The sequence below is a fragment of the Lissotriton vulgaris genome, chromosome 7, assembly GCF_964263255.1.
Source record: "Lissotriton vulgaris chromosome 7, aLisVul1.2, whole genome shotgun sequence".
Classification (NCBI taxonomy): domain Eukaryota; kingdom Metazoa; phylum Chordata; class Amphibia; order Caudata; family Salamandridae; genus Lissotriton; species Lissotriton vulgaris.
In genome coordinates, this window is record NC_141695.1 from 1,202,019,509 (window position 1) to 1,202,024,997 (window position 5,489).

Genomic DNA, 5,489 nt, shown 5'->3' on the forward strand with positions numbered 1-5,489 from the left:
TTTCACACATATACTAACATACAAAACACTTTAAAAATGTTGATATTATTAAAAAATCGATATATTTAATGCCTTTATTGTATACTTCGATATTTTGACTTCTATATTTTGAAAATCGATATTACTTACCTTAAATTCGATATTTTTAACCACTATATTGTGTCCATTCGATATTTTGTCCATTCTATATTTTTACTTCGATATTATGTTTATTCTATATTTTGGAATCGATATTATGACTGTTTACCGTCCGATGCACTGCATGCCCAACTGTGAATATCTGGTTTCTTTGTTTTTGGGTTTTGGCCCTAGCCGCATGCTAATCTAGCCTGTGCACAAAGCCTTAAGCCTGCCTTTCATTAGAATCTGGTCCTGTACTTGTCATACACATGAAAGGATGCACCGAACAAGCTCCTGATAGTGACAGAGACTACTGGCTAGATTGGAGGTGTGTGGAGTAGATTGGAGTTGAATGGAGTTCGGCAGATTGGAGAGGAGGGTGGGGGAAATTGGAGTGGTAGATTGGAGTGTGGTAGATTGGAGTGGAGTAGATTAGATTGGTGTATATTATGGTGGAGTGAGATAGATTGGAGTGAAATGGGGAGATTGGGGGAGATTGGACTGGATTGGAGAAGATTAGAGTGATATAGATTAGATTGGTTTAGAGTGGAGTGGAGTAGGGTAGATTGGAGTAGAGAGGGCAGATTGGAGTGGAGTGGGGCAGAACGGAGTGGACTGCATTAAATTGCAGAGGAATGGGGTAGATTGGAGTGGTGTGGGGCAGATTAGGGTAGATTGGAGTGGAGTATGTTGAATGGATTGGAGTGGGGTAAATTGGAATGGAGTGGGGTAGATTTGGATAGATTTGACTGGAGTAGAGTAGATTGGAGTAGAGTGGATTGGGATATATTGTAGAGGGGTAGATTGAGTATATTGGAGTGGGGTATATTGGGATGGGGCAGAGTTGGGTGGATTGGGAATGATTAGAATGGAGTGGAGTAGATTGCGTCGAATAGGGGAGATTGGGGTTGATTGGAGTGGGGTACATTTGAGTGGGATGGGGGTAGAATGGATTGGGGTGGAGTAAGGAGGGGTAAATTAGTGAGGTAGACAGGGGTCAATTGAGTTAGATTGGAGTCGAGTGGCAAAGACTGGGGTAGATTGGAGTGGCGTGGAATTAAATGGAGTAGGGTAGACTGGTGAGAGTGGGTTAGATAGCAGTGGAGTAGATTGGGGTAGATTGATGTGGAGTGGGATAGATTTGAGTTCCATGGAGTAGACTAGAGTGGAGTGAGGAAGGGCACATTGGGGTAGAGTGGAGTGGGGTAGATTGGGGTTGAGTGGAAGAGAGTAGCATAGATTGGAGCAGAGTGGGGTAGATTGTAGTGTAGTAGGGTATATTAGGTTAGATTAGAGTGGGCTAGATTGAGTTGGAGTCAAGTGTGGTAGATTTGCGTGGAGTGGGTCGACTGGAGAGGAGTGAGTGGGGTAGATTGGAGTGGAAAGGGGTGGATTGTGTGGATTGGAGTGGAATAGATTTGAGTGGAGTAGAATAGAGTGGAGTGAGTGGATTGGGGCAGATTGGAGTGGTGGAGTACATTGGGTAGATTTGAGTGGGTTATATTGAAGAGGGGTAAACTAAGGTGGGATAGAGTTGGGTGGAGTGGAGTGGATTGTGGTAGATTGGAGTGGAGTGGGGCAGACTGGAGGGGATCGATTGGGTAGGAGTGAGGTGTATTGGGGTCAACTGGGTTATATTGGAGTGGGGTGAGGTAGATTTTAGTGGTGTGGGGTAGAGAGGAATAGAATGGGGTATTTTGGAGTGGAGTATATTAGGATAGATTGGAGTGGAGTGGAATAGATTTGAGTGGATTGGGGTACATTGGAGTGAGGTTGAACAGTTAAATTGGAGTGGTGTGGAGACTGGGGTGGAGTGGGATAGATTGTGGTAGATTGGAGTTGAGTGGGGTAGATGGGAGTGGAGTGGGGTAGATTGGGATGTAATGGGGTAGATTGGTCTCAATTGAGTTAGACTGGAATGGGGTCGATTTGAATGGAGTGGAGTAGATTGCGTAGATTGGTGTGGGGTAGATTGGAATGGAGTGGGGTAGACTGGGATAGGATAGAGTGGAGGGGTAGATTGGGTGGATTGGAGTGGGGTAGATTATGGTAAATTGGAGTGGCATATATTGGAGTATATTGGAGTGGAGCGGGATAGATTGGGGAGGAGATTGGAATGGAATGGGGTAGATTGAAGTGGAGTGTGGTAAATTGAGGTAGACTGGAGTGGGATTGGGTCGACTAGGGTGGAGTGGGGTGGATTGGTGTAGATTAGAGTGTGGTGGATTGGGATACTTTTGAGTGTAGTGTGGTAGCCTGGAGTAGATTGGGGTAGATTGGATTTGAGTAGATTGGAGTGGAGTGGGATATATATGGAGCGGGGCAGAGTGGAGTAGGCAGAATGGGGAAGCCTGGAGAAGAGTAAACTGGGTGACTTGCAGTGGGGTAGATAAGACTGGAGTAGAATGGAGTAGAGGGGGTAGATTGTGGTAGATTTGAGTGGAGTAGATTGAAGGGGAGTGGAGTAGATTGGGAGTGGAGATTGGCGTGGGTAGATTAGAGTGGAGTGGGGTAAATAGGAGTGGAGCATATTGGGGTGGAGTGGGGTAGATTGGAGTGGAGTAGGGTTGATTTGGGGTGGTGTGGAGCAGATTGTTATAAACTGAAGTGTAGTGGGGTAGATTGGAATGGAGTGGGGTAGATTTTAGTGAAGTGGTGTGGAATAGATTGGAGTGGAGTAGACTGGAGTGGAGTAGAGTGGGGTGAGGTGCGTGAAGTGGAGGGCCATAGAGTACAGTGATGTGGCCTGGAGTTCAATGACAAGAGTGTGGAGGGGCGTGGAGTGTCTTAGAGTGAAGGAGGGTAGAGTGGAGTGGAGTGGCATTTTGTAGAATGGAGTGGCATGGTGTGGAGTGGCATGGTGTAGAGTACAGGTACATAGAGTGGAGCAGAGTGTTGTGCAATAGCGTGGAGTATGTATGGTGTGGTAGCGCACTGTCAATACAGACAGTTGAAGTGGGGTAGATTGGAGTGGGGTATATTAGAATAGAGTGCTAGGGAGTGGGTTAGATTGGAGTGGGATTGGTTGGAGTGGAGTGGGGTAGACTGCAGTAGATTGGACTGGGTTAGATTGGGGTAGAGTGGGGTGCAATGGAGTAGATTGATGTAAATTGGGTTAGACTGGAGTGCAGTGGGGTAGATTTGAGTGGAGTGGGGTATATTGCAGCAGATTGGAGTCGGGGAGATTGGAGTGTTGTGGGGTAGACTGGAGTAGAGCGAGGTAGGTTGGGGTAGAGTACACTGGAATGGGGTAGACTGGAGTTTAGTGGGATAGATTGAAGTGGGGTACCTTTAAGTGGGGTGGAATTGATTGTGGTGGAGTGGAGCAGGGTAGATTGTGTAGCAGATGGGAGTGAGGTATATTGAGGTAGCTTGGAGTGGAGTGGGGTCAATTGGAGAGGAGTGGAGTGGGGTTACTTGAGGTGGAGAGGACACTGGAGTGCATTGGGATAGATTGGAGTGGAGTGGGGTACATTGTAGTTGATTAGTTTGGGGTAGATTAGAGTGGGGTAGACTGGAGTGGAGGGGGTAAATTGGGATGGAGTGGGGTAATTCCAAATGGAGTGGAGTAGATTGGAGTAGAGTGGGGTAGATTGGGGTGGAGTGGAATGAGATGGGGTAGACTGGAGAGGAGTGGGGTAGGTTGGAGTGGAGTCAGATAGATTGGGGTGGGTTGGGATAAATCGGAGTGTGGTGGATTTGGGTAGTTGAGCGGGGGTGGATTAGATTGGAATGGAGTGGAGTAGGGTAGATTAGAGTAGTTGGAGTAGATTGGGGTAGATTGGAGTGGAGTGGGGTAGATTGGAGTGGATTGAGGTATATTGGTGTAGAGTGGAGTAGTGTAGGTTGGAGCGGAGAGGGGTGGATTGGGTTACATTGGGTAGATTGAAGTGGAGTAGATTGGCGTGAAGTGGGGTAGATTGGGGTAGAGTGAAGAGGGGTAGAATGATGTGGGGTAGGATAGATTGTGTGGGTGAGGTATACTGGAGTAGGGCGGATTGGATTGGGGTATATTTGGGTTCAGTGGGATAGATTAGAGTGATTGGAGGGGTGTGGAGTAGAGTGGAGTGGGGTAGATTGGAATTAGATAGGAATGGAGTGGAGTGTGGTAGATTTTGAGAGAGTGGAGTGGGGGTAGACTGGGGTTGAGTGGAGTAGATTGGGCAGATTGCAGTGGGGTAGATTGGAGTGGAGTGGGGTAGATTGTGGTTGCTTGTAGTGGGGTATTGGAATTGTGTGGAGCGGGGTAGATTAGAGTGGAATGGGGTAAATTGGGGTAGAGTGGGTTAGACTGCAGTGGAGTTGGTGAATTGGAGGAAATTGGGGTGGAGTGGGGTAGAGATGGATTGAAGTGGAGTGTGGTAGACTTGAGTATATTGGAGTGGATTATATTGGGGTGGAGTGGGTGGATTGGGACAGATTAAAGAGGGGTGTGCTGAGGTAGAATGGAGTGCAGTGGGGCAGATTGAAGTGGGGTACATTGTGGTAGATCGGGGTGGATTGGAGCAGAGTGGGGTAGATTGAAGTGATGTAGATTGCATTGGAGTGGAGTAGATTGTAGTGAGGTAGATTGGGTAAATTGGAGTGGAGTAGGGTGGAGTGTGGTAGACTGGGGTAGCGTTGAGTGGGGTAGATTGAGTAGACTGAAGTGTAGTGGGGTAGATTGGAATAATGTAGGGTAGATTGGAGTGATGTAGATTAGAATGAAGTCGAGCGGAATGGGGTAGACTGAAGTGTAGTGGGGTACTCTGGAATGGAGTAGGGCAGATTGGAGTGAAGTGGAGTGGTGTAGGTTAGAATGGAATGGAGCAGAATGGGGTAGACTTAAGTGGATTGGGAAAGACTGGAGTGTAGTGGGGTGAGGTAGATTGTGGTAGACTGGAGTGGAGTGGGGTGGCGATGAAGAGTGGAGGGACATACAGAAGAATGATGTAGAGTTTTGTGTCGTGGAGTAGAGTGGCATTGCATATACTGGCGTGGCATGTCATAGAGTATCTTAGAGTGGAGAGCCATGTGGTAGAGTGGAGTGGTGTGTCGTGGAATAAAGTGTCATGTTGTAGAATGGAGTGCAGTGTCTAAGAATGGAGTGGCGTGGTGTAGAGTGGAGAGGCAGAGTAAAGTGTTGTAGAGTGGAGCGGTGCAGAAAAGAGTGGCTTAGTGTGGAGTTCAAAGTGTGGTAGCGCACTTGAAATAACCCTTACATTTGCACAGACATAGGGCCTGATTTAGATGTTGGTGGAACTCCTCCCACTATCACTTTTTTGGCTGTCTTCCCACTGGCTAGGCAGTCTGCCCGCTCAAATTAGATGTTGGCAGGGCCTTGTATGGAAGACCATCCCAGTCCTGTCACCTCCGCCAGAATGTTTCCC